Source organism: Vicugna pacos, unplaced genomic scaffold, assembly GCF_048564905.1.
Source record: "Vicugna pacos unplaced genomic scaffold, VicPac4 scaffold_20, whole genome shotgun sequence".
NCBI classification, from domain to species: domain Eukaryota; kingdom Metazoa; phylum Chordata; class Mammalia; order Artiodactyla; family Camelidae; genus Vicugna; species Vicugna pacos.
This window is the reverse complement of record NW_027328741.1, coordinates 11,387,885-11,400,709: the sequence shown is the minus strand read 5'-3', so window position 1 is coordinate 11,400,709 and position 12,825 is coordinate 11,387,885. Positions and strand designations below refer to the sequence as shown.

General features: G+C 41.3%; 1 protein-coding gene across 1 annotated transcript in view; it reads right to left on the bottom strand.

Moving 5' to 3' along the window:
- LOC140694130 (uncharacterized) overlaps positions 1-12,825 on the bottom strand; it is a 49,478-nt gene that overhangs the window by 2,385 nt on the left and 34,268 nt on the right. The gene's annotated exons all lie outside the window — the stretch shown is intronic.

The following is a 12,825-nucleotide window of genomic DNA, read 5'->3' as shown; positions in this document are numbered from 1 at the left end:
TTCAGAATGAAAAGCCTTAGGATCTGCTACATTCATAACCTGGGCTGTGATTATGGTTTGATTTGAGGCTCAGGATGTGCAACAGCTCTGTGGTTGCCTTCGTGCACCCGTGCCACAAGGATGAGAGGACAAGGAAGTGTGGTCCAAGACCACAGCGTGAGAAGAGGAAGGATTTCCTTCAGTTTATCTCTCAAAAGCGGATGCTACATTTTGGATGGCACCGGCACAGTTCGGCAGCGAGGACACCAAGTTCGGGCTGCGGGATCATTCCAGCAGGCCCTGATGTGTGACATCCATAGATATGCTTCCACTGGTGTTTCTGTAGACAGAGAAGCTCTTGGAAGAACTGGTTTCAGTGCGACATTCCCGTGGCACTACAAAGCACAAGCGCACTCACACTCTGCTCTTCTGGAAACACTCCAAAATAACAGAGAGTAGAATGCAGAGCTGAGAACCTTTAGAAGCTCCATTTCCACCAGAGGAAGTGTCCTGTGCTCTTTCAGATTTGTGAGATAAGCGTAATCAAAGTGAGATTATCTAAATCGAAATAGTATGGGGTGTTCATCACAACAAAGGCAACACCAGCAATTGGAGATAGACCAGACAGCACACACAGGAACAGAACATGGCATCAATGTCTAGGAGAAATTGTCCTCACAGAAATCCCATGGAATTGCGTAGAGACAAGTGTCTAAAATTTTCACTTAACAAAGCCCTAGAAGACTACATTAGATACCTGATATTACGTGATCAGTAGATTTGAAGTAGTACAGTAAAAGAAACAATAAGTACCATTTTCAGTTCCAAAGATATTGAAGGCCCAAAAGATAAGCTTTCAAACAACTAGACTGCAAAACGCTATCCAGACCAAGTGTTGAAAATGGAGGTCAGGAAATCACTGAAAAACATCAGAGTCTCAGAATCACAAATGGCATAATACCAGAAAATGGGGAAGATAATATCTGAAGACGAGCCAAAGTATATCAGAATACTCAATGGATGTGAATATATCAGGGCTAAAATTCAGTCCTTAGCAGACTAGATAATGCAGAGGGACGCGTGAATGACTGTGAAGACAGGGGAACAGAAATCCCTCGGTCAGAAGCAGACATAGGAAAGCAAGTGCAAACCAATGGAAATATTTGTGTTGAATCCTGGGTTAATACAGGGCATGAAAGACTAGAATTCATTAGAGTCCCAGATGGAAAAGCAAGAGATAAAGAAACAAAAAATGTCTGAGAACTTATCTGTAGGATTATCAGACTGAAACTTGCTGAAAGCCAAGAAAGAGTCATCTATGCAAATTCAGGAAGTACACAGCGTCCAAAGAAGGTGGAATCCCTATAGACCTACCAGCAGCGGTATGATTCAAATCAACAAAGTTCACGAATATCCCATTGATTTAAAATTCACCTGGAGGAAACAACATAGTCACAATGGAACCTCCAGAGAGGTTTCAGCTGATACCTCGGCAGCAATATTGTAGGACAGGGAGGAGTGCCAGGACATAATTCACATCCTGAATGGGAAAATGCTGCCATCTAGGGTAGCCTATGACACATGACCGCCATTTCTAATAACGGCAAAACTAGAGAATTCCACAGACCGGCAAATCTTAAAAGAATTCAGCAGTTCAAATCTTATCCTACAAAAATGGTTGAGAAATCTACCCTGAATAAAAAATCAGCAAGGTGAAGTGGAAAGAAGAGACCTTTATTGGAAATGCAAGAAGAGCATGAGTAGCAAAGAAGAAACAAGAAGAATGCAAGGAGGACATCAAAACCCTAAAGTTGGGAGAGGTAAGCAGGAAATCATTGGTGATTGGAAGCACTATCTTAAGTGAATCAGCTTATATGACTCTCTGAAGCGAACCGAGAAATTCATGGCCTGATGTTTTTGCAAAACTAACGGTATGCAGGCCAACAAAGATTCAAACAAACAAACAAACAAGCACCAACTGTGTATGGTTGGCTGACATATACCAAAGGAACCATGATTATTCAAAAGAAAATACTCAAGGTGATGTCAAGGATCATTCAGCACGCATCGACCCAGTATAGCGGCTTGCATGTACTCAACACACTTGTATTTGGAAATCAGAGGCGTGCATTCATATTCGTAAATATTGATTCTTAAGAGCATATCGTGACCTAACCCAAATGCCAATTTGGAAGAAAATATAGTCCTAGTCCGTGATATAGACTTGCATGTCTTCCAACAGGATGAATGAATGCCATATTCTTCCCTATGTAGAGAAGAAATGGCATAAGCCTATAACAAAAACAATTAGCTCTGCAATAGTGTACTAAGGGCAAAAAAGACAGACAGTAAAGTGCACATTGGGGTTGGTTTCATTTCTTGGAATTTCAGCCCCCATGAACCAAATGGATCCATGTCCTGAGAGTGCGGGTGTTTCAGCAGAAATCAACCGACGGATATGTGTTCCGGGTGTACGGATAATATAGGAACATAAGTTTCCTTTATTGGGTCTCTGTGTGCTGTGAACTGTTAGAAAGTTTAAAGACGTGTGAAACCATTAACTGAAAATGGACACACTTCCCTCAGTTGGTACTGTGCATACAGATCTGGACCAAAGAAAGAGGGAAGAAGAAAGGCCCATGGGATGCTAGTGGGTAGAATCACATTTACCTTAGGAACCTCTCGTCGGATGCAGCCCCTCCCCCAACACTGACAAGATGCAGCAGCCATTGGGGATGGCAGTTATCTGTTGGATTCCAGGTGGAATATTGTTGTGTACCGCGAGGCTTGTTGTGGCTGGTGGATCCTAGGTAACCTGGCAGAGTTCTGTGGGTGGATCAGTGTGATGGAGGGTCTGCCTCCCTCTGTGGAGCTTGGCTTAAGTCTTTGGTCCGGGAAGCTGTGTAAGTTCGAGATACTGTTGCTGCCCTATGGCCTGTGTTCACGGGTCAGTTTCAGAAACTTTAAGAGCAAACAGTGGAAGAAATGCCTGTCATCTGCTCACTGGTGATTCTCCGAGGTACTTTCAGAATTGCCCAATCCTTTAGAATTTGACTTTATAGGAGACACGAAGTGAATCTGGCAGAAAAGATATCTGCATTGATTGAGGAGAGATGCTATCTCATTGATGAGATTTGTTTTGCTACAATGAATAATACTGGCATGGAAACAGCTGTAGAGAATACCAAGCTTGGAAGACATTCATGGACATATTGAGCCTCGTTGATACTGTCATTAACATGTGGAATGTGAACGTGCACTTGAGGAAGGTACTTAATTCTCTGCTCCAAGTACATGTCCAAGATTTCTTCCATCCAAAACATAAGAGAAGATAGAAATGATAGAAGCTCTCATGTTCTTCGAAGATGTCTTGAAATTCCAAACGTTCTACGGGGCATTTACAAACCACTCAGACGACCAAGCACCAAGCCCTGCTAAGCCTTTTCCCAGGGTTGTTCCTTGCTCTCAAGCACTTGCTTTTCCCTCCCCTTCACTCAGTTATACATTTCAGAGAATCAGCCCTTGAACTGCATTGAAGCCAGTAGGAGCACAGGAAGACCCTCCTAGATTCAGAGTTCCTCCACCTTCACATTCTGTGCACAACAGTGAACTCCTCCATGGTCAACTACTCTGGACTAAAATAGGTTGGTTTGAATTCTTAGCTCACACTGTGAAATGATGACCTTCCCCCAGGTTCAGATCATGCTGGGGTTATATCTACTTTGGTGTGAACGGTGTTTTGTAAGTGAGTGGATTCTTTGCCTGAATTTGAATATTTATTTATCCTCAGTTTTTCAAAACAGTATTTGTAACTATTATAATTCTGTTATTGAAATGAAGTGTAATTGTTGGCATAGATATGTAGTGACACTTTTTTTGTGGACCATTTTTCCCTTCAGGCATGTACCGGGTGCAAATATGTGGTTGCCATATTTGTCAGGTTTAATTGTGTTTCTCAACATAATTGGATGATTAAACATTCTCATCTTTCATAGAAGAGCACATGATTCTCAATAGCCTAGCAAAACTTTTGCAGTGTTCTCGTATCTATAATGTCTCTAAGTGCTATTGAAACCAAGCCTATATAAAAATACATTGTTTGGATTTCTTTGTGCTTTCCTAAATAGTAATGTTGCCCCTTGAATCGCCAACATTGACCAGTATGTGCCATTATTAGGAAAGGGCACCACATGAACAATGGAAACCCATGGTTGTGGTTGTTAATGATTCTAAGAATTATTTCATTTTTTTTCTTAGTGTTGGAAGCACCAAGAGAAAAGTGTTGACCTGCCTCCTTCATGACTTTTGGCTGCTAATTTATATTTTCTGTGTATTTTTCTTATTTGGGTATTTCAAGCTGATACCTAAATATGGCAACTCTGTCTTGTAGTTAGATTTAGTATATTTCTAAAATTATCTTTATTTTGATACACTTCCCATAGTATGTAATTCAATTCTGTTAACTATTTGAAAGTCTGCAATGGAGGTATGTACACATTGTCAGACTTGGAATCTTCGAAAACATCCTTCCACAATTGATATAGAGAAAAATATCTAAACAAGGATCAAGTGTCTGTGAGTTATGTCTAAATTGTGTTAATTTATCTATGCCAAACTGGCAGAGTACCAGTGCAAGCTTCGCTCACTCTCTCCCATATATACAGCAAGATAAACATCCACTCTCCCGGCCCTTGGCTCAGGATCCCTGCTGAATAATGGCCAAACATCTCTTACTTCAAAAGTCAGAAAGAATTCTCACATAACCTGGAAAGAGTAGAAGGCAAAGTAGAGAATGGAAATCAGTACAGGTCCTGACCTTTGGTGAAGGAGCAGTAAAGGGGAAACTGTTTTACTGGGATGCACACTCTAAAGTGGACAGGTCATTTAAGATGGAAGACGATGCGCTGAGGGTTAAAAGAGTGCATAGTGGACGTTTGATTGACATAACTGAAAGCAATAATCACAAAATTTCTCTGCAATTGATTCCCAGACCAATACTCCATCTGCCAATTTTGAGTTAGGAGTGCCTGTGGAATCTGTGTGTTAGGGGTGTGGCTGATGTCACAAATTTATTCCCAGGGGTTTGGAGATTGTTTTGGGCTGTGGTTGGTACTATCTAGAGAACAGATCTGCCTGGGTCCTCTCTTAATATTAAATCTGCTGGCATATGTGTTGTGGATTAGCTTAGTAACCCAGGGACTTTGTCACAGTCTTTTCACATCCACAGTATAATTGCTCATTTTCTCCATAAAGGAGAAATGGTCTCAATCAGAGCCATCTTTATCTGGTTTCTAGAATCCAGGGCAATTTAGTGTTGAAATAAGATTCTATAGCCAAAAGATCTGCAACTTTCATAGGCAGGATTGAAATTTCTTATTGTCCAGTGCAGAGGTTTTTGAAATGCTCCATGCTTGCCTTTGAGTTCCCATGCCTTATTGACAAAAGTTCTTGGAGCAGAGATCTGATGAAAAATAGGAGAATTTGAAGCCTTTCCATCAACCTTGCCTACCACATGCTAATGCAACTATAGTTGTGGTGCTGACCCAGTACTACACTAAGGACCCAATTGTGGCACTGCAGGATTGTTTCAGCAGGTTCTAATGCGTGACATCATTAGATTTGTTTCCACTTTTATTTTTGTTTGCAGAGAACCTGAGGGAACCCACTATAAAATTTTGACTTTTCCGTGGCAACAGTGAGGACGAATGCACTTTCATGAGTGTGTATTGGAACAATTCCCTCTCCACATATCCAGCCTGCAGCCCAGAAACCATTTGGAAACCTCTATTCCAGCAAAAATTAGTAGTCCCAGCACTGTCAGAGCTATGATAAACATTTAACCAAAATGACACTCTGCTAACTTTACTAGAATAGGTTATATTCACCACAACAAAAACCGCAGTAGCAATCATAGATATAACAGGCAACAGACACAGAAGGAATGCATGGCATCATTACATACCAAAAACAATCCTCACAGCATTAAAACTAAATGTGCACAGAAATGATTTCACTTTCAAAAGCTGTTCAAGTCTATAATAGATAACTGATAATCCTTAACCCATAGCGATAGAGAGATATAATAAAGTTAAAAGAACTATTCCAAATTTTCAAAAAACAGGAGTCTCCTGAAAGAACATCCAATGTATTAGACCCCCAAAATTTAATAGAACATGACTTGAAAAGGGAGGACATAAAAACATTGAAGGAAATCTTGAGTCTATGAATACAAATGCAGGCTAGTATAAATGGAAAGAGAAACACTTTAGATGAGCCAAATATAATCAGAAAACTCAATGGTGAGAATAGCTAAGCTAAAGACAGTCCAAATCGGACTAGATAATGCACAGGAACAAATAAATGACTTAGAAAACAGGATAACCGCAATCACTCAGTCAGAACACGACATAGAAAAGCTAGTGAAAACCAATGCAAGCAATGCAAATGAAATCTGGGATAAGAGAAAACATACCAGTGTATGACTCATAGGGATCCCACATGGAAAAGAATAAAGACAAATGGTTTGAAAAGGTATTTGAAGAAATCAGACTGAAATTTTCTTAAACCAAATATAGAACCGGCTATCTCAACACAACAAGCACAGAGCGTCCAAGCATAACGAACCCCAGTAGGCCTACAACAATATATATTCTAATTTAAATGGCAAAAATTGATAATAAGGAAATGATTCTAATTGCACCAAAATAGAAACAAGTGTATTGCAAGAGAACTTTTTAATGTCTTCAGCTGATTTCTCAACAGATAGATTGGTATTTTTTTCTTCCCTCTTTCCTTTTGTGTTGATCTCTATTCCAAGAACTGATGAAAGGCAGATTCCTTCAGTCTAAACAAGATGAATGGGCAGATTCTAAAAGTGTTCAAGTTCTTGGAAGAGGTCATCAGAATCAACACATCTCAAGGGGCTTTTTCAGACAATACAAGAGACCATGCACCAAGCCCTGTTTATCCTTTTCCCAGGAGTGGGCCAATGTATTAAGACTTGCTGTTCCTTCACACTAAACCAGCCATGCAGGTATACCCTCAGTCTGCTACTGCAGGAGAATTAGATCCAGGTCCAATTTTACCAATACTGTAGGGAGAACCTGAGCCTGCTACTGCAGGAGACACAGCACTGTGTCCCATTTCACCAATCTTTCAAGGAGACCCTAGCCTACTCCTGCAGGAGACTGAGAGCCGAATCACATTCCACCAGCTGCATAGGAAGACCATCATGCCTTCACTTGCAATGGATCCAGTAATGTGTCCAATTACACTAGCCTTGTAGGGAGACCTTGAGCCTGTTTCTGCAGGAGAAACAGATCTCTGTCATTTTCCACCATCCCTCCAGGAAGATGCAGGGCCTCCTCCTGCAGGAGACTCAGGAATTGGTCCAATTTCACCAGTCCTGCAGGAAGACTCTGAGCCAATTCCTGCAGGAGACCCAGGACTGGGTCCCATTCCATCAATCATGCACTAAGACCTTGAAGTGGGTCCAATTCCACTAGCCTTGCTGGGTGACCCACAAGCCTGATCCTGCAGGAAAATTAGAGATATGTCATATTCCAGAAGCCCTGCAGGAAGACTGAAAGCCTGCTTCTGCAGGAGACCCAGGAATAGGTCCAAATACGCCAGCCTTGCTGGGAGAGCACAAACCTTATCCTGCAGGTGATACACAGTGAGGTACAATTCCAACAGCCCTGCAGGGATATCCTGAGGCCACTTCGGCAGGAAACACATGACTGGGTCACATTCCAATACCCCAGAAGGGAGACCGTGAGCCTGCTACTCCAGGAAACCCAGAACTTAGTCCCATTCCACCAAACCTGCAGTCAAACACTAAGACTGTATCTGCAGAAAACACAGTGCGGGTCACATAACACCAGCCCTGTAGTGAGACTACAAACCTGCTCCTGGGGGAGACCAAGCCATTCACAGAGAATATGAGCCAGCTCCTGCAGAAGAACAAGAGTTGTGTGACATTCTACCAGCTCTGCAGGTAATCCATAGGCTTGCTCCTGCAGGAGACAGACATCCCAGTCCAATTCCATCAGCCTCTCCAGGGAGAACCCCAGCCTCCTCCTGCAGGAGAGCCAGAACTAGATCCCATTCCACCAACCCTGCATGGAAACACTGAGCTTGCTCCTGCAGCATACCCACAGCCAAGTCATATTCAACAAACCCTCCAGGGAGACACTGAGCCTGCAATTGTAAGAGACCCAGGACTGGGACCAATTCCAACAGCTCTCCAGGGAATCCCTCACCTGCTCCCATAGGAGACTAAAAGCCATCAGTTCTGGTGGGGTCCCTGAGCCTGCATCTGCAAAAGAACCACAGGGTGGAGTCACATTCCACCAGCCCTGCAAAGAGAACAGAACCTGCTACTGCAGGAGACACAGGACTAGGTCCCATCCCACCAACCTTGCAGGGATACCCTGAGCCTTGGACCAAGGAATGGGACAAATTCTGCTAACCTTCTAGGGAGACCATGAGCTTCTCCTGCAAGAGAACCAGAGATGGGTCATATTACAGTATTCTTCCAGGAAGACCCAAGGCCTGCTCCTGCAGGAGATGCAAGAACAGGCCCAATTCCACCAGCCTGAAGGCAGAGTCCAAATCTGTTCTGGCAGGTGACCTAGAGAAGGGGCCCATTCCACCAGCCCTGCAGGGAGACTCTGAGCCTACTACTACAGGAGACCCAGGAATGGGTCCCACTAAACCAACCCTGAAGGGAGACACAGAATCTACACTTGCAGGAACCACAGAGCCAGGACACATTTAATCAGCCCTGTAGTGATCCCTGAGCTGGGACCAATTACACTATCCTTGCAAGGAGACTCTGTGCCTACTCCTGAAGCAGAACCAGTGATGGGTCATGTTCCAACAGCCCTGCAGGAAGACCTGGAGCTGCTTCTGCAGAAGACTCAGGACAGGGTCTGATTCCACCATCCCAGCAGTGAGAAAACTAGCCTGCTCCTGCAAGTGACCAAGGTCTGAGTCATATTCAACTAGCCATGCAGGAAGGACATAAGCCTGCTGTTGCAGGAAACTCAGAACCATGTGCCATTCCAGCAACACTGCAAGGAGACTCCAATCTGGTAGGAGAAAAGGAAAAAAGAAGGAAGAAAATGCAAAATGGCTTGGGGTTGGTCCTTTGAAGAGGGAGCAGCAAAGGAGGGATAGTGCTGGTTGACTGGGTCTCCCTCTTTCCAACGGAGAGGTCAGCAGGATGGACAGGGAACCTCTGAGGCCCAGATGTGTACAGAACCACCCTTGACTGACAGAATTAAGTTAAATGGGCACAAAGTGTGACAACAACCCCCAAACCTAGAAGTGAATCAGGGATGGGAAGGGACAGGCTGCTGGATCCAGGCAGACTCTGGATGACTGTACATAGGTAACCCTGGGGGACTGCAGTGTGCTGTGGACATCTGCTTGGATTGTATACAGGTCAGAACAGCCTGGGCCTCCCATAAAATAAGAAAAAAAATAAAGCAAAGCAATATTGCTGGCTTGCCTGGGGGAAGGGGTGTTTCGTCCTTTGTTTCTGCTGACTCATGGCAACATAACTGGTGATTTCTCAGAATAAGAGAGATGAGGCTCAGCCACAGCCATCATACCCACCCAGGCAGACATGGGGTTGAAACCTGAATATGTACCTGGCAGTTCTGCAACCTCATAGGTGGGACTGAGACTTGTTTACATCCCCAGACATATAGGAAGTTTCTGTCCTGGTGCCTCTACGAACCCACACCTCTAAGACAAGTGAACAAGGAGCAAAGTTCTGGCAAAGAGCAGGGACTAGGGCTGGTGTGGCCATTTGCCTCAAGCCCACCCACAGAGTGTGGAACAGATGTGGAGTGGGGAGTTGCACTGAATATGGGAGCAACCAACCCAACTATTGTGGAGGACTGCTGCACCTGGACACGGCATTGGGAAGGGGCACAACCTGCCCACCTACCATGTAGGAGTGCAGCACCAAGATGCAGCACTGGGAGGAGATGTGACATGTCTACCTACAGGCACTGGGAGCAGCACAGACCAAGGGTGTGACCAGAGGGTCTCTGGAAACAACGAGCTGAGTTCATGAAGCAAGGCAAGGGCAGGAGCTGTGACAACCACAAAACAAAGAGGAGTCCCCATTCAATAGCCAGGGTAGGCTCTGGTTAACAGGTTAATGGCCACATCATTAACCAAAGGGATAACAGACAAAAGGCACAGAAGTAAGACTTGGTAACCACACATATTTAAGAAGGACCTCTTGATAAAATTACTAAGGGCACACAATCTCCACGGGAACATACTCTTTTCTTTTTCTGTTCCATTTTCTTTTACTTTTTAAATGTTACTTCTTAAATAATTTTTATATTTCTATTTTTAATCCCTTTTAAAATTTTCTTTTAAAATACTTTTATTATTATCTTTCAATTTGTCTAATTTCATTTTTATCCTTGTTTTTTTCTTCTGTTGTGATTATACTCTGTTGTCAAATATTTTTTCTTCCTTTAATATTTTAAAAATTCATCCCAACTCAATTGTTATCTTGTTTCAATATGTTCTTCTGTTATTGATTATACTGCTTTTAAAACTAATTTCTTTGTGCTTAGTTTTATTTCTGCATCCATTTTATATAAATAAGTAAACTCTTAAAAGACCACAGTAGATAATTGATACTCCATAAGCCATAGTGCCAGAGAGATATAAGCAAGATAAAAAAGCAGAGCAACCTGTCTCAATTAAAAGAACAAGATAAACCCCCTGAAAGAACAATCAATGAAATAGACATTGATAGTCTACTAGATGATTTCAAAAAAGGAGTGATCAAAGTACTGAAGAAACTAAAAGAGATTGTGTATAGAGACAGAGAATATGTCAAATAACGAAATTGAAACTCTAAAGAGGAGCCAGTGAAAATTGGAAAACTCATTTGTTGAGATGAGAGTTGAGGTAAAGGATGTAAAATGTAGGCTGGATAATTGAGAGGAATGAATATGTGACTTAGAAGACAGGACAACAAAACAGCTGAGAGACAACAAATAAAAACCAATGAAAGCAATATAAGGGACCTATGGAATAACATAAAGCATGCCAACCTACTCATAATGGGGGTCTCAGAAGGAGAAGAAAGAACAAAGGAGATTGAAAAGATATTTGAAGGAATCACGACTGAAAACTTCCCAAACCTAAAGAAGGAATCAGATATCCAAGTACAGGAAACACAGAGCGTCCCAAACAAGGAGGACCCAAACAGACCCACACCAAGACATATTACAATCAGGATGACCAGGGTTGAGAATGGGAAATGATTCTAAAGGCAGCAAGAGAAAAACAAAGAATGAGATACAAGGGAACCCCCATAAGACTTTCAGCTGATTTCTCTACAAAAACAGTAAAGGCCAGAAGGGAGAAGCAAGGTATATTCAAAGTCCTGAATGAAAAAATGATGCAGCCTAGGATACTTTATCCAGCAAGGGTATCCTTTAGAATAGAAGGAGAGATAAAGAACTTCACAGACAAGCAAAAAATAAAAGAAGTTAGCAACACTAAACCTATGCTAAAGGAAATATTGAAAGACCTACTCTAAATAGAAAAGAAGCAGGATGCTACAAAAAGGAGAAAACCATAATTGGAAAGGTGATTGCTACAATGAATTACAACAGAATAACCATGAAATCATAAAAGAGGGCATCTAAATCATTAAGGGTGGGAGAGGCGAGCAAGAAAATATACAGGTTTCTCTCTCTCTCTCTTTCTCTCTGTCTCTCTCTCTTTTTTGTTCTTGGTAGGATGGGTTTGAGCTTATATTACTATCTGTTTAAAACAAACAGATATAGTAATGGGTTAATATATGTACAAAGTAGGTTAACCACAAGCCAAAAAGTTACAATAGAGTCACAAAACTAAAAAGACACCAAGATAATAAAAAGGAAAATTATCAAACCACAAAAAGGAAAAGTAAGGAACAAAGAGGAAATACAAAATGAACTACAAAACAAAGTTCAAAGTGTAATAAACACATTTCTATCAATAATTAATATAAATGTCAGTGGACTAAATGCTTTAATCAAAGGACATAGAGTGCAGAGTGGATAATAAAGCAAGTATCTACAATACGCTGTATAGAAGAGACCCACGTTAGGGAGAAGGACACACATAGATTGAAAGTGAGAGGATTGAAAAAGATATTCCACACAAATGGAAATGACAAGAAAGCAGGAATATCAACAGTGATTTCAAATAAAATAGACTTTAAAACAAAGATTATAAAGAAAGATTAAGAAGGACAATTTATAATGATTACAGGAGTCATAGATGAAGATATTTCACTCATTAACATATATGAACACAACATAGGAGCACCTAAATACATAACAGATAACAAGAAAATACTAACAGATAAAAAGGGAAAATTTGATCGGAACACAATCACAGTAGAAGACTTTAACAATCCATTAACATCACTGGACAGATATTCCATACATAAAATTAATAAGACAACATAGAAATTAAATGATACATTAGAACAATTTGTCTTGGGTAATATTTTCAGAACATTATATTTCCCTAAAATAGAACATACATTCTTCTCAAGTGCACATACCACATTTTCTAGGATAGATCATATACTTTGTCACAAAAGAAGTATTAACAATTTGAAGAAGATAGAAAATATTTGAAGCAACTTTTTCTGACCACAATACCATGAAACTAGAAATGAACTACAGAAAAATAAAGGAGAAATAAATGACAGTATGGAGGTTAAACAACATACTACTTTAAAAAAAAATGGGTGGATGATGAAATCAAAGAAGAAATAAAAAACACATTCAGACAAATGATGATGAAAAC